At 42.1% G+C, this 24241-nt stretch overlaps 1 pseudogene; it reads right to left on the bottom strand.

Moving 5' to 3' along the window:
• The window catches only part of LOC122401965, a 30385-nt pseudogene extending 15343 nt beyond the window's left edge, over window positions 1-15042 (bottom strand).
• Between the last annotated feature and the right edge of the window lie 9199 nt (window positions 15043-24241).

Raw genomic sequence — 24241 nt, 5'->3', positions numbered from 1 at the left:
GAATACACGAGTTACCATCGGGCGATGCAGTTTACAAAGCTCGTAAAATATTCCGCGTATCTTGTTTTCGCATCTAACTGTAACGCTGAGACCGAACGAGGTTAGATATCGATAATAGCGATTTTAATTGTTTGTTTTGCCTTTGAAGTGCCACGCAGAGGCGGAGCCACCCGATAAATAAACGAATAGAAACTTAATAGAATGGTAACGAGTAAATATTAAAGAGGTAACGATACGAGTACAATTAATTAATCTCCTGAAGCGTCGTGGAACGTTTGAACGCGGTAATTCGAGACGCTAAAAGAGGAGAATATCTGTCGAGGCGTAACAATCACCGCCAACTGGACTGAAATTAAGAAATAAAACGGCAGTTACGCCCTGTAATCAAAGTGCTTCGAGGCGTTAATTGGATGAACGATGGTACTTACACGAGAAATGGAGTTTGCCTCGTGCACACCAGGGTCTTCCTTCATTCGACTTCGTTTTCAGAAATTTTTCCCGTAACCGAGCATTAAATCTGTTCGCCGATTGGTCGATCCACGCGACACCGAAACGTGATTAAAGTAATTAAGCCGGGGCCGGGATGGCGAGTGTATAAAAATAGGGCGTTAGTGTTTTCCAGAGGGGATTAAGAAACCCTATCGAGATGGCGACCGGTACCCGTATAATTTAAATTCGCATTTATACACCGTGCTCTCATCGGCTGAGTTCGAATTAAGGGTTCTCGAACAACTTTCACGTGTTTTCATCGCGTCGCCGTACACGTCCCCCTCTCCCGCAGATTACGTACAAGTTCCTCAACCTCTTCAAACCGTTTAACATTTTGTTCTCGCATAATCGACCTCTGGGAATGGCCTTTCCATCCATGATGTTGATTAAAATTATTGTATATTCTGATCTGCTTATCGTTGCAACGATATTCCAACCCCTTCGTGGTACTTAAAATTTAGACTCGATAGCAGCATATCTTGACACTAGAGATGCATACGCAATTAAATTAACATATTAATTTTTTGGTGAATCTAATTTCTGGGAACGTTTCGCTACGTTGGACATTTAGTCGACGCGTGTCCGAGTAATTTAAGAAACATGATAATTTACTCCCAGTAATTTCTCGGGTTTGACGCGCAGCGTAATAAAGCGCAGACGACAGGAAGTAAGAAACTGGGACGTCAGATTTGTCTGGAAAGATTAAGAAGCCCTATCGTGATCAAGACTCGAGCATGTAACTATTAGATGGCTCGATACCGTAATAAGGAATGAAGATTTCCAGGGTAAAGTGCAGTACGCGACGCCGATGGCAGGCCCGATTCCTCGATATTGATTCCATGTCTAATTAATTGCGAATTACAAAAGCGGGCACGGCGTAATCATATCGGCGAATGGGGGGAACTGAACGGGGCTCGAAATTCATAGAATATGCAAACGTTGTCGGTGAGTTCAAAGGGGCTACTCGGAATAAATTAAGGAAAGGGGTCACGGTACGTGGTTTTCCTCTTTCCTGCTGGTTCCCTGACAGTCATTAGGATAATCAACGAATTAGCGTTCCCGCGCTAAGGACTGGATAAGGTATAGGGAGTTAGCGGGACAAAGTGCGTCTCGACACGCGATGCCCCGGAATGATGCAGATACGATGCACACTCATCCCTAGGAGATTCCCCTCTCGATCAATCCGACACCATCGCTTCCATTATACTTTTTATACTCGCGGAATATCCTTTGAAGCGGAGTTTCAGTCCCGAGCAGAACGATTCGACGCGTTTAATTCCGAAAACGTAAATTTTATACGAAACTCAGGGGGCCACTACCGCGAACCCTCCACGAAATCGACCCTCTTTGTTTTAAATTTTTCCATAGAATTTCGCTTAAAAAATATACTTAATGCATAATAATATAATAGTTAAGCAAGCTAGTCAATATCGAGAAAGTTAGTCAACATTACTATTCGAATTTACAGAAAATATATTTTAAAATAAATTCAACTATAATAATATATTCTAACGTAAATTTTATACGGAACTCAGGGGGCCACTCTATCGCAAACTCTACCCAGGAAATCGACCCTCTTTGTTTCAAATTTTTCTAACGAATTTCGTTTAAAAAGTATACTTAATGTATAGTAATATAATAGTTAAGCAAGCTAGTCAATATCGAGAAAGTTAGTCAACATTACTATTAGAATTTTCAGAAAATATATTTTAAAATAAATTCAACTATAATAATATATTCTAACGTAAATTTTATACGGAACTCAGGGGGCCACTCTATCGCGAACCCTATCCAGGAAATCGACCCTCTTTGTTTCAAATTTTTCTAACAAATTTCGTTTAAAAAGTATACTTAATGTATAGTAATATAATAGTTAAGCAAGCTAGTCAATATCGAGAAAGTTAGTCAACATTACTATTCGAATTTACAGAAAATATATTTTAAAATAAATTCAACTGTAATAATATATTCTAACCTAAATTTTATACGAAACTCAGGGGGTCATTCTACCACGAACCCTACCCAGGAAATCGACCCTCTTTGTATTAAATTTTTCTAAAGAATTTTGTTTAAAAAATATACTTAATGCATAATAATATAATAGTTAAGCAAGTTATTCAATATCGAGAAAGTTAGTCAACATTACTATTCGAATTTACAGAAAATATATTTTAAAATAAATTCAACTGTAATAATATATTCTAACGTAAATTTTATACGGAACTCAGGGGGTCATTCTACCACGAATCCTACCCAGGAAATCGACCCTCTTTGTATTAAATTTTTCTAAAGAATTTTGTTTAAAAAATATACTTAATGCATAATAATATAATAGTTAAGCAAGCTAGTCAATATCGAGAAAGTTAGTCAACATTACTATTAGAATTTTCAGAAAATATATTGTAAAATAAATTCAACTATAATAATATATTCTAAAATAAATTCAACTATAATAATATATTCTAAAATAAATTCAACTGTAATAATATATTCTAAAATAAATTCGACTATAATAATATATTCTAAAATAAATTCAACTATAATAATATATTCTAAAATTGATTAAGAATAATTAAAAATTTTATGTTGATTTGAATATCAGAGTTGTTTCTACTTGAATAAGACGCCACGTTTTGTGCAAGTACCGAAAAGCGTGACGAAATAACGTACCAATAGCAATCGGCGTATTTTACGAATCGATCGGTAAATATTTAATTTCGCGAGGAGAGTGGAAATAAAACTTAATGGCGCGTAACTGGTACACGCACGAAGACAATTTTTTACCCTCTAGGGGGAACCCTCGTGAAAAGAATTTGCTCGAACTGTGTCCTGCGATCTTCGTCGAAGATAAACCGACCCACGTGGTAAAAGAGCTGAACTATCTCATCGTGTTTTTCACGCCCCAAGACAGAATCTTTCATTCCGTGCCCGTAAAGGGTACGTTCGCGTGTGAAATTGAGGAGGACGATAGACGAGTGTGTTAACTTGTACCAATTAACTGCTCCTTAACTCCGACCGGAAGTACGTAGTTCATCACTTTTACCACCCATGCGCTGACACGGGTTGTTGTGCACGTATATCGGATGTCCAATTTGTGTTTAAGCCTCATTACTTCTGCCTCTTACAAACGTATGGAGTATTTATAAATCTGTTTCGAAAAATTCATCAATCGTAACAATTACATTTAATTGAGCACCGACAAACAGGAATAGATTAACGATAAAATCGATTTCTAATTTATCAAATTGTGAATAAAACTTAAAATTTTCAAAATACTTTGAAAATATTTTTGACCACGCGTACTCGTAATTCGCCGACATTGTCCGCTACCAGGAAGCGACTAATTAATTAAACGTCGTTCAAAGCGTTCGTCGTAATTAACCGTGTAAATATACAAAGCAGTTCGCGAAATAACTGCACGTCGATTCGCGAAAACATCGACGCTCTCGTGGAGCGAATTAATTACAATTAAAGCATCCTGTTTCGGCCGGGTTCGTTATCCGAACGATTCAGAGCGTTTCTGTGGCCCGCGTCAATGGATTCTTTAAGGGTTCCTCGGCTTTAAGCCTTTAAGCACCTGACCATAAAGTCACTGGTAATTGTCTCGGTGAATCTGAACGACCCACCCTCGTCGACAGATATGCAAATAACTCGGGGTTAGTTAGTTAATGGGGTTGCCGGGGTCGGTGTCTGTGAACGGAGTTCATTCATTAAGGGTTGATGGCTTAATTGCCAGCTCGCAGCATCACCGCCACCCCCTATCACGGTCATCAACCTACCCCGTCCGTTTACTCGTCTTCTACCACCTCTCCTGTTCCCTAGCAACAGGTTGTAACAGGAGACGTTTGTACAGACTGCTCTCCGCAAGCCGGGATTCAACTCGTTTCACGTCCCGAACTGGCGTTAATTAATTGTCCCGGCCTGGCCGTCGTCGACCCGACAGGAAGACCTCTTTTCCCTTCCGTCGCGGGTTAATTGTCGAGCACGTCGTTAACGCGATCTTTTCTGCCCTTTTATCCGGTCGAGAAAGTACTCTGGTTTTTAATGAGCTTCAAACGCTCGCTCGAATCCGCCCGCTTGCTTCTTTCCCCGCCTGTTATCGCGTCCTCGACGGGGACGCGTCCGTCATCGAGCAAATTTATTTTAAACCGTGCCCGCAAACGTTTCGTTCCCTTTCTCTTTTCCTTACCGCGTTAAACGACGCAATTAGCAAAACGGGTGGTTCTTGACATTTTTGAAAATCGATTCGAGGGCTGAGATATTCCGTTTCCACTACGAAGAATCGTGTCGTCCATCGTGAATGGGGAAACGTTCTTTTTTTTTCCATTTTACGCGGAGAGGTCACGACTATACGAATTTTCGCCATTCGTATGCGACACGGTGGCGCTGTCAACGCGGGTCGACGTGAATTATCGCGAGTGTCAGGCTTTACGTACAGCTCGTATGAACGGTTTAATTTAAGGTCGCCAGGTTTCATTCCTGGTAGAAAGCGCGCGCGCGGAGGGAAACGGGTAAAATAAATAGAAAGAATGCTTTTCTGAACTCGAGCGTCCCGTTACTTTCGACTCGTTCGTCGGCCGAACACGTACTTTTCATGCGATTTTTCACAATACTCGCTCGATCGAGACCACTTTAAACTCAAGCCTTTGTTTACCGTGGACAGTAAAACATCACGGAAATTCTTTTCCGCGTGCTTTCCTAGGGCACCGAACTTTACTGTATAATAATCCCTCCTCGACAAGAGGAATGAATAATCAGATTTCCGCTATTTCTTACGACACCGATTCGTGACAGGTTTGATAAACTTAGATCCAAGACAAAGTACTCCAGGAATCGTAATTAGAAATAATTCTCGATCCGGATCAGTCAAATAGGAATTGATTAGTAAAATGTTGTTAAATACTCGAAAAGGTTTAATAAAACGTCATAACGGTTCCAACGATGTTTTACACGATAAATGTACACCGTACGTATTGCTCGTATAGTTTGCATATTTTTCGGTACGTACGTGCACGAATGTCACATATTCTTTGCATAACTTACGTGCATAAATGGAACATGTTCTCTGCATACATCACACGCGTAAACATCCACAATGCACGTAGAAGTGTCTACAAAAAGTGTCATTTTCGTACTGTTTGAGGCAACGAGATCGAAAGTCCAGCCACCACCCACGCGTTAGCGTTCTACGTTCGAAGCTAGTAGGTTTCTTTCCGGATTCTCGAGGGTAAGAAAGAGCACAGTCTTCCCGCCATCGCGTAAATATGCACAATGCACGTAGAAGTGTCTACAAAAAGTGCCATTTTCGTATTGTTTGAGGCAACGAGATCGAAAGTCCAGCCACTACCCACGCGTTAGCGTTCTACGTTCGAAGCTAGTCGGTTTCTTCCCGGATTCTCGAGAAATTTGGTAAGAAAGAGCACAGTCTTCCCGCCATCGCGTAAACATCCACAATCTACGTAGAAGTGTCTACAAAAAGTACCATTTCCGTACTGTTTGGGGCAACGAGATCGAAAGTCCAGCCACCACCCACGCGTTAGCGTTCTACGTTCGAAGCTAGTCGGTTTCTTTCCGGATTCTCGAGAAATTTGGTAAGAAAGAGCACAGTCTTCCCGCCATCGGATATAGCTGGCCATATAAGCCGGAGATGTGCCGTGGATGGAAATGGTCGTACTTGGGGTAGAATCCAGAAATTCCCGACCACGCGATTGTCTATCTCAGCTTCTGCACGAGGAGTCGTGAACGCCGCTGAAGGCGGGGATGATTTAGTAATGAAGATATTAACGGACCGAAAGCGTGCCACGGAATACTGAGATTCAACTATCTAACGGCTAACATAACTCACGTTTATGACTCCATAGCGGCCGCTTCTTCCCGCAGCCTTTGTCAGACCGTCGCCCCTTTTTTTCTTTTCGCAACACCCGTTACACCGCGGGCAATTAATGCCCAAATCGCTGGGGAAACATTCGAGACGGTAACGTCTGCGGTTTTGCGACAATATCCGACCATTCATATTTGATGGCTCACGTGATCACACCGACTAATTTCAGAATCGATACGACAATTGATATACATTTGTTCTTTTCAAACTTCGAACGATCGCGACTTCATTTTCTGTTTTTACTAATCATACTAATCGTGACATCTCTTAGCAATAAATCTCTTAAAATAAACTCCATGTAATGTGTCACGTGATCTTTGCGTTATTACAACATTCCGATTTCCGGCTCTGTACTCTTCATCGCTCAATTTCGTCTCGTCAGCCGAGTTGTAAACACAACAGCGACTCTTTGTGCAAACTGTGTTAAATAAATTTACTTATAATTAGACTGCGGATCTTCATGCAAATTCATATTTTTATTAATAAAATTAATGAAATTGGAGCTTTGTAGAGGGTTGTCTCAACCCCTAGATATAATAATTCGTACCTTATTTTAAGTATTTCTTATATTCTTGCATATTAACTGAATTCTGTAGTTTTTTGAAAATTAAAATTTCCCATAAATGCATAAACATCCGCAGTCTACTTATAATAAACCAAAAACTACAACATTTACATTTCAATATGCTACAACAGCTTCGGCAGTTTGTTTACGCTGTATAAATTTATTACGTTTTCACTGTATTTGTTTACTTTTGTCACGAAGACGTATTCAGTAGACATTGAAAATTATTGTACGTTTTAATTTGTTTGTAATTGACCCAAAGGGAAAGAGAATTCGTAGATTTTGTATCTGAATGAACGTGGATGGTTTAGGGGTTGCGGAGGGTCTAAGAGAAAAAGGGACGAGAGGGAAAGAGCATGGCGTACAATAAGTTTCAGTGGGATACATTAGCGGAGTTATACTCCCGGAGGCACTGCTGGCTACGCGGTATATCTTGGTTATTTTTTACTATCGCCTCTGGCAACAGATAGAAGCATGTGGAAGGGGTGATTTCCTCACCCTTCGCCAGACCCTATTTCAGGGCGCAGAAAGGGACACTCAGATATCGCCTATCTCGAGGCCTTTCAGCAGATTCTCGTGGAACTTGAAATTTGTCGCGTTGTTTAATAAAATGCCAAACGGCTCTGCGATGCTTTCAACTTCATTTTCAACATTCACTGAGATTATTATAGACACTGTAATCTTGTATTCGCGTTGTAGCGATGAAAAGTAATATTTTTTCGCGCGTGGAAGAATCGTTCGTAAGTTTCGAATCGTATTTTCCACGCTCCACATTTTTCCCGCACGGATGATAGGAAGTTATCCCAGGGGTGAGGGATATTTTTATATTTATGGCGTTGCGGAGGGGAGAGGGAAGGTGGCACTAATGTAACCCCCCCTTTTTTTTGGTAATAACCATACGCGATAGTCACGCAGAGCGAGAAGAGTCGAATTATGGGGTGGGCGAGGATATTCCGTGGGGTAAAAAAAACTTATTTCGAGGGGCTGTCTATACACAGCACGGGGTGGTTCTATTTTTTTTCGAATCTGCCCTCTTACGAAACGCATTCTGGTCTCGTATCGCCTTGGCTTAAATTTCAATTCGATTTTATTAATTAGTAATCGCGTTCTTCGAGATCGCTTTAGACGATGTCTTCGATTTCGTATCGTTAGCGTGGGTTTTCAAATGCAATTGAATTTTCATCTCGAATTATGATTGCCTGATGCTCCATCAAATGTACGAAAGAAGGTTCGTTTATTTTAAAGATCGAAGGGTGTGCCAAACTTTCGAGCGACAGTGCATGTCGTTGGAAACGAAAGGAGAAAATTGGGAAAGAGAAATTGTCGAAACTAATCCGCGTAAAACTGTTTGAATGTTAGTCATTCAACGATCGTTCGTTGCTTGGCAAAGATTGGCGAGCTAAAAAAGACAAGTCGGTTCCGCGTAAGTTGAAACGCTCAGAACTTTCAGCGAACAGAAATAGTCAAAATTCATTCCTGAAATCACTAAATTTCAAAACTGAGACCATAAAACTAAATTTTAGTTTTCAACAATAAGGGGCAAAGATTCTTTGTATTCTCACAAATCTTTATAAACTTCGTTGTACCATTGTACGATAAAAACCTTCTTTTCTTATTCCGCAGAATCGGGAAATAGAAAATGTAATTGCCAATAATTACCGAACTAGAAAGCGGGAACAAATTGAAAAGTCGAACATGATCCTTATTTGCGGTGCGTGCGATGGGAATGTAACGACTGAAATTCTTCGTGTAACTGCTACTTTTAACGTTACGGGAACGTTTGAAACGTGTTGGGAATAAAAAGAACATTGTTGCCATTCTATCATCGGTATTATAAAGCCTGGGCATACTAGACTGTAAATCGCACCGAATTCCGTTTCAGAACTATTCGAAATTTATTATAGTTACAAACCGTGTACACGTGAGTTCAACGACTACGAGCACGGTGTTTTATTTTTGTACGAGCATTCTATTATGGTTTTGTCCGTATTTTTGCAAAATGTTTTATTTTTAACGATGATGCAGCCAATTTGCCGACCACTTTAATTCGAAAAGCATGCGCTGTTGGGCACCAGTTCGGCCTCGTTGGTTTCGAGAAATTGAACGTCAACGACAACAGAGTGTTTACATATGGTACAGTACCAGTGCGCTCGGTAATCAAATAATTGAAGCGTATTTTATTTATGGGCATTTGACAGGCTGAAAGCACTCAATTTCCCTGATGCAGACATTGTCAGTTTTACCGGGGAACTCCGTGCCACTATTCTAAATAACCGTGTAGTGATGTGGTACCAACACGGTGGTTGGCTTGCACATTATGCACGACAGTCAAGAGTAACAACTGTCTCCGTAGACAGTTCTATAAGCGGTGGATTGATCGCCGCGAAGTATTTCTGTACCCGTTGCGTTCCCCGGACTTGACGCCCGTTGGATTATTTTCCGTGCGACGCATTCGAAGACAAACTTTGTTGTGAATCCCGAGGAGAACAAACTGTTGCAACGCGCGGTGCATTTATTTTCAGAACGATCGTCGCAACTTTTCTCTTCCTCGTCGATCGAAGGGACCGTCGAGCGTTTGATTTTTCGCGCGCGTGGCAAAGCAATTAATCGATTTATTGAATATTAGTAAATTTCAACCCCCGAAACTCTTAACTTTCGTGTAATTTTTGAGCTGGAATAATAAAGTCAGATCGTTGGTAATAGTGGAGAAGCGTATGGAAACTGTTCGAGTTGAATAGGTGGGCGCAGGTTAAAAAAGAAGTTACGTCCGTTTGACCGTTGGCCGGAGGAAAAAGAACGACATTTTATGCGCGCCAACTTAACATATGCGACTGTACGAAGGGTACTAATTCGCCAGAGAAACTATCTTCACAGAAACGAAATGTTTCCTCTTATTCAATGTCATGCACGAATAAACTTAAGCCTGTTAGGTGTAATGACGAGGTACAGCTAGGGGTTGCTGCCGTACTGGCAAGGGTAGGTCAATGATAGGTCGCGTACCCCTAAGAAAGGGGCTTAGAATAACAGTGGCAAAGGTTCTATGCTACTTTGTGTAGCAAGTAGATGCTATTCTATTTTTCAAAATGATTATATTGAACTTGGTCTACCATTATTTATTCTTTTGCAAGGTAAAATTGTTATCGATTCTCTTTCTGCGTATTACGTACGACAAAGAACCTTGATACACCGTGGAAAAAACATGCGTGCTACTTGTTATTCGAGAGGACAATATTCCATTTTTCGAAATGATTATGTTGAACTTCGTCTTTCATTATTTATTTCCATCGCGAGATGGAACTGTTATCGATTTTTGTACGCACGAACGTCAGCGAAGGTGCATTTCGAAATATAGAAATTGAAATTGAAAAGTAAAGTTTGCTTGGAAAGGGCCATGCATAAAGCCAGAGTCTCCATAATTTTGCGAGTCGCGAGAAACAGACGCAATAAATAATTCGTCGCGGTTTTCTTTAAAGATACATGTCTTTTGTTAATCCTTTGTTACAACCGGTTGCCCGTACGTAGAGGAGGTAAATTAGTTATCCTACGCTTCCTTGCAGACACCCTTTATTATCGGAAGTATAACGTAGGGGAATGCACCCCAGTGATTCTAACAAATGTATTCCGATTATACGCCTTCTTCGTGCTGTCTTGTATAGCGAGGTACGTTTGCTCCGGGTCCTTACGGTGGGAGGCGTCGAAAAAAAAAATAGTTTCGTGTCACGAACGAACATTAGAAACTTTTTTCCAAAGGGTGGAGCGCGTGGCAGGGTCAGGAACGACCTTGGGCAACGCGCGGAAAGGGTCATACGCCCTGGCGATCGTGCATGCTGCAGGTGCTGACTATCACGAAATAAAATAATCATGACGTCAGAAAACTTTTATGATTCATCAAAAAGATCATCGATCGTTTAATTAGATATTCGTGGAGTTCAACGATCCCCATGCCGGAAGCTTTATTAATGCTTTTAAATAGGTAAATAGGTTTTGTAAAAAAAATAGGGTCGAAATGTCCATCGTCGACGCGGTCACAATGCATAGAGATTATTAGGAAAAGAGGTCTAACGAGGAAATGAAGAATATCCGGACCTATGGTTCGTATAACACGTTTTCATAATTTAGGTGCAAGGAATGCTTCTTCAAGGTCCCACCATACCTGTCATACATTGTAATACAGATGTAGATATAGTAGAATTCCATTCGATACATCGGAATTCGTTAAATCGAGGTTTTACTCGTTCTTTTAACCAAAGACAAATGTTCGTGTATTTCAATTCTTAGGATTCAATTTTTAGAATTTCATATCGTAGGATATAAGATTTTTGAAATTGCGCGTTCACAAGTACTCTGCGACGTTTTCGTCGTCTTATGCAATCGTTTTAATTCGCGTGATATTTGGCGTGCAATGGAGGACGTTGTTTATTCGGCAGACGGTGACGCGTCGTTCCTTAAAAAAATTGAACGGGACGGTTATTCGCGAGCAATTACTATCGTTTCCGTGGTAAGACGTTTTAATCCGGACGACGACCCGTCGTGTCTTGCCGTGACATTTTGATACACGTCGGAATTGGCCCACCTAGACGGGGTTCCAACAGTCACGAGATATCACCGAGAAACGATTGCGAAAATACCGCCAGGGGGGAGGAGGAGGATGGAAGTGTTTCGATCGGAAAGTCGTTTTCACGCTCCGTCCCGTTTATTTTCGAACGTGATACGCTGTTTAGTCGATATGTCAGTACGATCGTCGCGCGACCGGGGAGGTTCGGTGTACGTGATTTTCCAGAAATAATAATTTCTACCGCCTAACAGGCTATATCTTCATCCTACGTCGTTTTCGTCCCTTCCCTTTTATTGTCGTTTCTCATCGGACGCGCCTCATTTCTTGCGGATCGAACATCGACAGCAACAATCGTCGTCTCGATGTTCAAAGCGAGGACGTCTTATTATTGGACTTTCCGCTTTCTTGACACTGCAGCCCCTTCCGTCGACAAACCCCTGGCTCTGCGAAGGAATTTATTTTTGCAATTCCAGCTCGATCGAATACCCTGACTAGGCGACAATCGAGAACCCTTCCAATCTTATAATCCCTTGCGAAACGTTTATTAGAGGACTCGTCGAAATTAAGTTTCGTTATTCTCGCGCTGCAGGGATCTAAAGTGACACTTGCAAACCGTAGTCGAGACGAGAATTCGTGTTAATCTCATTTTTTTTGAGGACAGAAATAAAATAAACATCAGCCTTCTTTATAAAAGTAAACGTAAAATTTAAGTGGTCGAAAACAGTTATTTTATTCTTACGAAATTATAACTACATACGTGCTAAAGTACTAAGTAAAACTTTATAGTTTATTGACCAGGAAGGTATAAACACCCTTGATGAGGATTGCAAACAAATCGATAGCAAACAATGCCATAGCTCGCTATAATATTCTAGGGTTGATTTAGAAACTGTTGTACCAACATGTATGCCGTCGAGAGTTTTATTTCCTTTGTCTATAAATTCTCTAAAAATATCATTTTACGTGCTGTCATTACGTATATTAATAATTTGTTAAAGACAAAATCAGCAGAGGGGGAAATTTCTTCCTCTCGTTGGTTTCTAATCCCTGTAGACAGATATTGTGTACCCCAAACAGGACGAAAATTATAGAAAATAGCAAAGATATTTGAATTTATACGCATTAAAAGAACATGTAGGCATCAGAGTATATAGTGTCTTCGAGGGAAATCGATTTGGTTCATAAGTGGGGTTATAAATCATTGAATAGCCGAGCAGTGCAGCATTGTTGCTGCATACATACTGAGGGGCTATAGATATCGATCAGATAGTTTATCTTGTCCCAGCAGTAAAATAATCGTACATATCATTTGCTTGCCTTCACTGTATTCATGCCAATATGAAAACATTTTTTCGAAAAACGCATATTAGTTATTGTAATCGCGTTTAATAGACGTATAGACATTTAAGAATCTGTTCCTCTCGGAAAAATCAGAGTTAGGAAAACGTATGACTCTTCGACAGGACGAAGAATTATGTTTTTTTCAAAGATGCGTTTTCAAAACGAGACCATAATAAGTACGCAAACAGTTAATCATTCTGCAAATACCGCGGGCAATTCGTATCTCTTTGTTAATGCATTCTTTATATCAGAACATATTTTGTCGATCGCGTGCAAAGGTTTCGGAAAAGACTAAACGCGGTGAATACCAGCATGACTTTAATAACCATTCACACTATTCTCGGGGCTCAATACGCCCATTGTTTGGTACAATGCGGAAGATTACGAATTTACATGACAACGGGCAGACTTGACGGTTTTTGGGTCGTGTTAAGGGTCGAGGTGACGCCTGAGACGATTTTTATGCGAGCGTATTTGTGAACCTAACCCAGACCTCGCGTTGCGTTTATTCTAATTCTCTTAATCCTTTCTCTCCTCCTTGCAACGTAACAGTCTCAACGAAACTAGGCAAATTCCAACATTTTCTCGTATTAATTTAATTTGAATCCCATTTAAGTTTCCGTTCCTTTTATTCGCCATTTGTACTGGCAGCTTATGGTGTGCATTAGCGAAATACCCTACTCCCGTTATTTATCGTTCACACGAATCGGTTATGGTTTGCATTTGTCACGCGACAGGTTAATCAGTCGAACCCCCAGCTAAATGAGGACATTAACAAACCCACAAAGAGAGACGTTTAACTGTTCGCCGGGAGTGTATTTCCTTTCTAAACGAGGCTGGGTGTACGCCCTTGGCACGGGGTGCGGAAGATCCGCGATACGCTCATTTGCATGGAGGATGGGGCACCCCAGAGTGCCCGTTCAAAGGGAGGGGAAGGGAAAAAAACTTCTGGTCGTGCGACGCGATTCAAAACAAACTCACCGCGCGGGTTTCGAGTTTCGGTGCAAAAAAAAAAAAGAAACAGGAAAATATGCATGGGGAGAACTCGAGGGTAGGCGGGGTGGTAATTTGAGGTTAGGCTAATTTTGCACGCGATAAAAAAAAGTCGGTCGGGGCTCGACTGCACGGCCCAGCTCGAGGATAAAAAAAAAAAAAATGCACGCGGACGTGGGGGATGTTTTTCCACGGATGGCCTCCCGAAAACGTCCGTGACAAACGAATTGAGGTTTCGTTTATTTCCCAACGCCCATCGAGTCTCGTTCTTCGCCCCTTTTTCACCCTCCGGAGCGTCGAGGTTGGCGCGAAAGCAAAGTTTCCAGCGTTTTAAATATGCCACCGTTCGACCACGCGCGTCGCTAGGTATAGAATTGAAAAAAAAAAATTAAAAGCAGAAGTTTCGAACTTTCCTTCACCGCCTACCGATTAAACGTTTTCTTTGTTCGAGAGTTCCTCGCCGGCCACGCGTTTCCGCGTGAAACGCGGGGAACGAAGTTAGAACAACTGAACAGCAAAAGGCTGCTTTACAGAAGGATATCCGATAAAGCCACGACACGTAACGTATCAGAACTGGCACGAACGTGCTCGCCAACTTTCTCCTTCGCCGATTAAATAAACAATTGCGCTCACGCGCTGTAATTGCTCGTCGTGATTTTCTATCGCGCTTGCGAAACGTATCGACAATTTATTCCTACGCAATCATTAAACCTTAACGTATTATGGATAGCTTTAGCGATCTCGGCCATCCATCGTCTAGAATGATTTATATTATAAGCGATCCGAATAAAATTTTTAAAGAAGCATTAATAAGTTATTGGAAATCTAGTGATACTTAATAACATCGTATCAAAAAAACAAATTTCGAATAGAATTTTCCTCCTATTTATCTTTCAGAAATTTCAACTATTCCGTATTTAAAAATATTGAGTATTATAAAAAGTAATTTTGCATTAATGGATACGAACATCATTCTGAGGACAACAATGGCCGCCTAGGAGTTAAAGACGCGTGGTACGTGACATGCAATCCACGCATCGGTCTTGTACACTTCAATTAGCTTATCCATAACGCGTTAAAAGCACAGCGAGAAGCAACAATAACAATTCAGCGCAGTTCTAACGGACTCTACGTATAAGTTTTAATAATGTTCATCGTTGTTACTGACCTGTTGATGGCCAGGACGCGACTGAGGCTGGGAGAGAACCTGGCCTGCATGGTCTACTTGCACCGCTGAAACTATCACAAGCATTTGGTATTTTATTCGGTCGTGATGGAGTTTCTTTAAATTTCTATCTTTTTTTTTTCTCTTTACTTTTCTATTCGCACAATTTTTTTTGAACATTAGAGCGGGGGGTTAGGATCCAACGTCTAGAAAGCTCGTATTTGCCGTGGAACTCCAACGACTTGAAAAAGTAATTCGAGAAACGCGTTATGGCAATTGCGATTGGTCGCGTTATTGTAATTGTTTTGACCGATTTGGAGAAACTACAGAGCAGGCCAGACTCTCTCCTGCCTCGGACCGACGCCTCCGTCGTCAACGTGTAGAATTCTTTTACAGCCGTTTCATTCCTTACGCTTCTATACGAAACTTTTAAGCCGCGCTTTGGCGCGCATCGACGTTGCACCGGCAATAAACATTGAACGCTGATCGTTCAAGTAGTACAGATCAATAATTCTACTCCGTCGTGTTCGTATTATGGTCGATTGTTGTTTCATTCTTGGCACGCAGGGTACGGGTTTATTACGACCGCGAAAACTTTAGCGTTCAGTGATTTATACATACGCATTTCGTTTGGTAAGAGAGCACGTAATAAACGCGTCGATAGAGCAGTGTACGTAGGCGTAGTTTGTTAAACATCCAGCAATTCAAGTGAAATTTATACCACGGTTTGGGGCTCGATTGCTTCGCGTGTACGTGTTCGATGGCCACGTGTCGCATCATAACGCTTATTTTGGCAGATTACGCGTAAACTTTGATTCTCACTAAGGAAAGATAATATAAGACGTTCTATCTCTGTAATTCAAGAAATCTAAACGCGTCCTTTTCCATAAAGGAAGACGTTATTTTTCTTGCTGCAAAATTTTCAAAACTTGGACTCTCTATGAGCAAAGTATTTCATCTTGGTGGAATGGCAACACTATATTTACGTATCGGCGCAAGGTAACGGTAACCCGTAATTAACATGCAACGCAAAGTGCGCATATAAAATCGCTGGTCGATAAAGGACGTTAAGCAAAGTGTTCTATGCTTGTATCGTTAGCCGCAAAATATCAATATTCAGTGAACTCTCATCGACGCTGCGAGTAATCATGCAGTCCTAAATATTTTGTAATAAAACGACAGAAAAAAGAACGAAGAGAGTCGTACGATTTATCGAGACGATTTATTAACAAATTAATAAACGTTTGAAACGAGTCAATGTAGTTTCTTAGACTGGATTCGTTGTAACGTATTAGACATTAACATTAACGTGTTAGATATTCTTGTTGCGGGCTAATTGCAGCAAAAAGTAAATTGCTGGCCATTTATTCCGGATCGATATTTGTACTATTAAAACTTTTTCTAGTAATATTATTCATAGTGGTAAGAGGAGTGTTCAAATATGCGCACTTCCGTTGGGAAATTGCACCTTCGATCATAATATATGCAATGCTGCAGGAATTTGTTATACAAATTGAAGTTTCTAATCTAGACTATACAGGGTGGTGAATATAACTCACAGTATAACCAGACATAGGGTGATTCCTCGCGTAAAACTAAATCGAAAGTACAGGATAGAATCTTTTGGTACGAGATTTATTACTAGACTGCGGATGTTTATGCATTTATGGGAAATTTTAATCCTCAAAAAACTACATAATGCAATTTAATATGCAAAAATATAAGAAATACTTAAAGTAAGATACGAATTATTATGTTTAGGGGTTTAGACAGCCCTCTGCGAAGCTTCCGTTTCGTTAATTCTATTAATAAAAATGTGAATTTGCATAAAGAAGTCTATTTATTACATGTTATTTTTACTTACGTCGATGTTTTTAAACATTAATGGTATTGATAAGTACTTAAAAAATAGTAAGAGTAAGGGTAAACGGATGATATTGTATCACAAACGTCGACACAAGTAGAAACAGTCGGCAATAGACAGACACGTTACCCAAGTCGTAATGCATCGCAAGCGTAAGCAATCTTCGAAACTGGGATTCTTGAAAACAATAGCTCGTATTAAAAGATTATATCGTACGTTATTTGTTTATTTTTCTATGAGTGATCATCCTATGTTATTCATTCAAATTCATTTGGTCGTTTCAGGCGCAATCGTGTTAACGAGTATACATCCCAACCTACATATCGGTTAACAAAAAGAAGTTTTTGAGTTATCGTATTCCAAAGTCAAAAAAGGTACTATTGACCCTGGTTTCTCCTATCTAACAGAGGCGAGTGAAACTTGGTTTAAAAAATGTTGGATAACGAACGAAAGCTAAACAACAAAGGTCCAGGAATTATCCACGCTCGGTATTAATGAAGTCGAGCAACGAAACGCGAGGACCGCTACCGAGGTCCCGGGCGATCCGTGAACGTATCTAAAAGCAATTCCATCAGCTACGTTTCCGTAAATCATGCGAGGCATCCATTCACTTTTATTCTTCGAAGCGTGCAGAAAAAAAGTCTCGAAAGAAAGAGGAGGACGGGTGGGACGAAAAAAGTAAGGCGGGGGTCTAGAGAGATCACGAAGCAGCAGGGTGATCCCGCGATGGAATTTAGTTAAACAGTCGTCGTCGGGTACGACGACGAGGACGAGGACGTCGGTCGGTCCGGGTGCTTAATAAAAATCGAAGTCGTTCGTTGCTGCCCCCAACCCCTCTCACACGTTCTGTGGCCGTGGAGGCGAACCAAAGAGCCCACGACAGTACCCTCGGACCAGCGTCTGTGTTGTTCCCCTTTGCACGGATTTCACGGGACGAGAGTGTGTCCCTCCCCGTTGGCCGTCCGCGGCGCTGTGTGCGTTTATAGCGTTTGCAGCGCGGGGAACGCGAGCGCAGCGCCGTGTGCGCGCGCGCGCGCGAGCCCCTCGGCCACGAGTACGGTAGCGATACGTTTCTCCGACAAATAAATAAAACGAAACCGTAAGCGAGGGAATAAAATGTGATTTACAACGGTGGAAAGACAATGGCCGAGGCTCCGCACGATAATGTATGCGGATGGCGCGGACTGGTACCCGGGGATACTGACTTCTGATTGGTCGTGCCCCGACGACAGCGCTACAACGGAAAGCGATAAATAACTGCGAGCAGATAAAACCTTTCTTTCTGCCTTGGGCTTAGCCTGGCCACTCTCGCATCGGGCTTAGCACTCCAGGCTTCTTTTCCTTTCTCTCTCTTTCTGTGCCCCCTCCCCCCCCCGTTCGTTTCGTTTATCCTCTCTTTCCTGAGACCCCGCTTTCTCGCTTTTCTCCTTCGTCTCCGTCCTTATCCTTTTCTTCTTTTCGCGGTTGCCCGTTGTCTCTCGTCGCCGCTTCCACCGAACGATTTCGAATCATAAGGGCCGGTTCGCACGAAACACGACAGCCGCCACTGCGTGATACGTGACGAGCCGCTCCCCTACAATCCCTCCACCTTCGCCCCCCCTTTTCCACGCGCGGTATATCGCATTTTTGCGAGCTTTTCGACTCTCGACGCCCCCCCGACTCCGCGGACCCAGTTTCGCTGGAACGTTTTCTATTTTTCTTGACGCCTCGTCGATCGCGCTTTCCTGCTCCTTGGCGTTTTCGAGAAACGCCAGGAGTGGTCAGCGATTTCAACGGAAGATCGAACGAGGCCTTGTCTCTTGCCTCGGCGCCGTTGTGCCTCTCCCTTATCGTTCGTAACACCGTGACCGGTCGTAATCTCCACCGTAACACGGAGACACGGTTGCCGGCGTAGATTCGGTAAAGAACGACGCCTACGGCCGCGGATTTGCGTCGCAGAGTGTTATTTCGGAATCCGGGAGACCACAGCCTCCCCCCATTATTTGGAGGTTACCAGCAGACGATCTCGTATTCGGCGCAAGAAATTAATATTTACGTTTACTTTCCATCGTCAATATTTCGTAAGATTTACAAATTTAAGGGGGCAGTTTCGTGTGAGTTAAATTTTGATAGGTAAATGTCACGTTTGGGGATTGTGGAACATTTTTTTACAGACATTATTATTTCGAGAGGATCAAGAGACATCTGCTGTCTTTAAAAGTCGAAATTCTAGCATTTGTGCCATATAGGGTGCCAACTCTCTAGAAGGAATTCTGTATGGAGCTGGGATTAACCCCTCAACGTTCATGCCCGAGTCTGGCTTTGATAAACGATATTTGCTTAATATAACGGTTTAAGGGATGACAATATTTGTTTCCCTTCAAATTATACGTTAGATACAACATTGTAATTAACAAAAACCGTATTTTAATATAGCTTAGGAACAAATCCAATAAAGAGGCCTGATCATTAACTCGAAAAATATGAACGTTAAGGGGTTAATTAGTATTTCGAATTGATTAACTGGCGCAAATAAAATCTCAAAAATTATACGTTCGATTGCTCTGAAATTTTTACACGTTGTTCCACGTACTAATAGCTTTCGCCCGGACCAAAATTATATTTTTATAATGAGTTTATCACATTCTTTTGTTAAAAAGTTGCGGAAAAAATGACAAAATTTTGCAATTTTTAATTTAAGTTCACTTGCAATCGCCTACGTCAGTGTTTAAACACACGTTTACCGCGGGCGTGATAACAACACGACAAGTCAATAAAAATTTATTTTGTATTCCCAAAAGATAGTTAAATAAACTGCCAAAATGAATTACAACGTTGGACGTAACATTTACTTAAAAAGAATTAACAAAGATGATTAAATTTTGCACCGTTTACATGAAACTGCGCCTTAACATCCGTCGTCATTTAAATCTCACGTGCTCGCGATGGCAAAACGCAAGCTTTCTAACAGCTTTCCGCCCTTTATCCTCGGGGTGCCGAAGACAATGAACAGGAGACGTTACCAAAGCGATCGATCGTTCGTTGGCTCGAGATGGTGACTGAAATTCAAGGGGAATTAACGAATGAGGGGAGCCTTTACAGAAATATGATATTTTCCCCCCCCGGCTCGTTAAAAAATATCCAATGACGAGGGCTCGACGCCCTCAAAACCCGAAAGGTCCCTCAGCGAAGCGTCCGGGCTGCCCAGGGTTTTCGTTGAACTTTTGCCCCGGGAGTCGTTATAATTTGCGTGAAAAGAAAATCCGTCTAACCATCGGATTCCATTGTCCCCGGGTCGTTCGCGGTTAAATACTCGCGGGAACGCGGACTCGATCGAATTTCTATTTCAATCCCGCAAACGACTCTTTCCATGGCGGCGTGTACACGGCCAGGCCGATAGCCAATTTTTACGAATCCCCCCCCTCTCCCGCTCGTTTGGCAACGTGTCGCGGTCGCGACCCGATGCCAAAAATTTTCTTTTTCATCGATACCGTGCCGTCAGGGTAGCATTTAATTAAAAATCGCGAACCGTCGAAGTCCGTGCCCGGGGGTTCGATGAAAAACATCGCTACGGTTCCGCAGAGGGGTGGAGAGGGGGGCGCGTGGAGGGCGTGGCCGATTTCAAATATTTTGCGCAAACGAGTCGGGGCCGAAATGCGACGACGGGATGGTTACGTGGATGGTACAGAGATGCAATTATTTAAAACAGCAATCACGGAAATGAAAGAGCGGATTGAATAGAGTCGCCCTCGCGGCTCGCGGACGCGGAATATTCGACCAGCTTCCCCAGGTGGAAAAACCCTCTAAAGGCTTTTCTTACGGGCCGACGAGCAGCAATGCAAACCAAAAATCAAACGGGAGAGCTGCTCGTTTTTCCCCCCGTTCCTTGTTTCCGCGGCCCCCTAGCCGGGCCATCTTTAATCCTTAGGTTTTTATTTGCGCGCGGGCCGGCCCGTGTTTGCACGCTAATGCGGCTCGCGTTTAATTTATTTATATTCGTCGACGCGGGAAAATTGTTTGCCTTTTTTCTTGGCGCTCGTTATATGCCGTTGCGCCATTAGCGGACCTGCCTTTCCCGGAAGCATTGTGCGCGACTAATGCGCCGGAAAACGTAACACGCGGAAGAGATTTTTTTTATTTGTTCGTTAGCGCACGAAACCGGCTATTTGATTTCTGGCGCTCGTCGATTCATCTTTTTATCTCGAATGGACCGTGGCGGACAATAGCGTCGAGATTTTTTGTGCGACCCAAAAGATTATTTTTATTCGATTTATCAGATTTGTCGTATTCTGACGCGTTAATAGAATTTAAATTACATTTGTCGTTCCAGTGTTCGTATCGTTGGAAACTTTTTTGCAATTAGTGTCTGGTGTAATTCTAGAAACTTGATTGGGCTATACATAGTTCCGTTCCAGATAGAAACGGAGAATAGTGGAGGACAGTTTTCCTGAGGTTAATGACCTCTATTATCTCATGGTACTATTTTTACTCAAGTTCATCGAGGTACTCGTAAAGGGCGATTGCACTCGTGTGAGAAGCGGAACCATTTTATTGTTATCGAAAACTTAATATTGTAGGAGATATTTGATTTTCGTTGTGTTCCTGGGATTATTAAGTTTCGATCATTAACGTACTCGTGGGAATCGATGTTTGACTGTTTGAAATTATTGAATTTTCGATAATCGTAGCTTATATACCTCTTACGCATTGATTGACCCAAGGAATCGATTTATGGAAAAAAAGTACCGTAGTTCTATTTTCATAAAAGTACAATTGCATTCTGCAAGTGCACCGATTTACTTAGAGTAGGAGAGATCGTAACATAGGATAATGAAGGTCATTAAATCATACAAAATATTCCTCTGTGATTTTTTTCTTTTTATAGTTGGAACAGAGCTATATCTCGACACAGTTCATCGGATCACTGTGTACAGTCTATTATCGAGAGTAGGTTTTGAACAGCATTTATAGCTGTATATATATATTTGTTCCATTAAAAAAGGATCATCCCTTAACTATTTCCCATCTAATTTTCATTTAGACTTGGCAATTTGACGATAAAAAGTTTTTAACGTTTACAAAGGTAAAGAAAATCTAAATTTTGTTAAATTGTTCGTTCCTATGGCGCGTAACGTGAGATCGTGTTCAGTGCATTCAACTTTCCGAGGCTGTTCGACGCAAAATGTTATTAAGTTTATTGTTGAAGTGTGATCGATGGCCGGGCGAACGATTATACAGATTACGTCGACGATCCCTGTATTTGCTCACGTATGACAGACACCCCTGGCCGAGCTTGAGAACAAGCCACCACCTTTCCCTCTCTAAATCCGCCCTCGGATGACTTCTATCGCCTTTCACCGGACCCTCTTGAAAACTGGCTGCCGTCTTTTGTGTTTGCCACATCGGCGAAAAAGCCACTTTTGCCGTGTATTTGTTATTGACCCTGATGATTGATCATTTTGATTTGATAATAGCGCCTGATAGTATCGACAAAGGGTAGGCGGAGACGGCCGATAAAACGATTGCGATATTACGGGCGCTCCTCGAGAAATTAGCACACGAAATCTATACAGAGAATAATATACAGAGCGTCGATATAAGAGTTATACCTTTGGAAAATGTACTCGTTAAATCGAGTGAAAAATTCGATGAAGTAAAGATTGCACGTTTCAGCCCTTACGTGCAATTCTCTTTGACAAAAGTTCTTCTCTATCTTACTAAAAGAAATTACAGAGATTTATAATTTTATTACAGAGGATAAAACACAAATTCTGCACCCTAAAACTCAATATTTAAATTCACTAACCATCGCAGATTAAAAAACATTTCTGTCCTACGTTTTCAATAACAAGCGTTCGCCCAAGTAAATTTTCATTCTTCCGAATGTTTCGTATCGACCTCGTGTTAGCAACCCCTCGGATGGAAATTCCCGAAGCAGAAAAATCTCCTCGTGCATCCCTCCTCGTGGCTAACAAACCGCGCAAGGAAACCCGGGGGTACGGTTTACAGGAAAACCATCGTCTTTTCCTGGAAGGACGCCGGAGAGGGTATCGGGACTTTAATATTCTTCGACAGACTCCTCCACCCCTCTTCTTGACGGGGGATTTTTCGTTCTGGCCGCGTGTTCCTGTCCTTTGCTCGCGGTTCGCTTCGAATTTTAATAACTCGGGGAATGCTCAGAATCCAATAATGTCCCCGAGCGGCTTTCTTCGTACGAGTACGCGTTTTTTCTCCCGCACGAGCCACCAGATTCGTCCACGTGTGCGTTGCACGCGGTGTACAGAGGAGACCAGCTCCCTTGGCGCCCGTTCTACCCGCCCCTGAACTTCCCTTTCACGTACAGACGCACGCTCGCGAATTCTCGCTAGGACATTCCCCCCCTCGTCCCCTGACCCCGGATCTTACCTACGACCATCCCCCCACCCTGGTAACGCTCCTGAAAATCTCATATTCTGGAATGACGACGCGACTTCAACCCCTCGACCCCTGCCTCGCCGCTCTTGCGAGGGATATTCTTTCTAACATCGAAATATTCGAGATCCGGCCGACGACGTCCGCGCGTTGATTACGAATAAATTTCCACCCCGTTTCTCGGGCTTCAATGACACTCCGCGTGGAAATTTGAAGATTCTTCGTTCCAACGGAGGAAATTGCTACTTTATTTCACGCTTTATAGCCAGCGGGACGCGCTACTCGCTTCAATCTCACGCTTGCAGCCGGAAGATTAGTAGGGGAGCCTGAATAGTACATTCTCAGTCTCTTTGTTATCGTCGAATATCAACAAAATATGTACTTTAATTAGAATCTTTCGCTATTTTTTAGTAACATACGACTTGTCGTAGCTCGAGAACAAGGTCGAATAGGAGGTATGTTTATATGAACTTTTCTTATTGTTCTCATGTGTAGAACACTGTATGGCAAATTAAAGCATAAGAAGGAACGTAACACAACCAGAAAATTGATCGAAACGTTCGATGCAATTATTCAACAATTACTTCGTACCAACTGAGATCTAAGAATTTCGACGCACCCTAATGTCTACGCCCCTTTCGGATCACGCTCGTTCCTCGATTTCTATTTCAACCCTATTCCGGATCTCGTCGCTCGAACGGATCTTTTACGATAGAAAATCAGCCCTTCGACGTAGGTGAGAGCCATCCGGGATTTTGGGGCACCTGCACCCCCCTCCTGAAGAATAGATTTCCAAGTCGTACGGTAAGAATGGCGGGGGAGGGGGTGGGTGAGGAGCCGCGACCGATAGGCCGTCGGCGTCCTGGAAACGAGAATGGAGAATCGAGGATCGAGGAAGAAAAAGAGGATTGCCGGGTCAAGGTGGTTGATGGCAGTTAGGTGGAAGGTGGAAAGGGGCCCGTGAGCTTCGAGGAATAAGGTAAGGATAATCGAAGCAA

Source organism: Colletes gigas, unplaced genomic scaffold, assembly GCF_013123115.1.
Source record: "Colletes gigas isolate AHSC1104 unplaced genomic scaffold, ASM1312311v1 Colletes_gigas_Sc00030, whole genome shotgun sequence".
In the NCBI taxonomy this organism is placed as follows: domain Eukaryota; kingdom Metazoa; phylum Arthropoda; class Insecta; order Hymenoptera; family Colletidae; genus Colletes; species Colletes gigas.
Note: the sequence above shows the minus strand (reverse complement) of the source record. Positions and strands in the feature narration are given on the sequence as shown.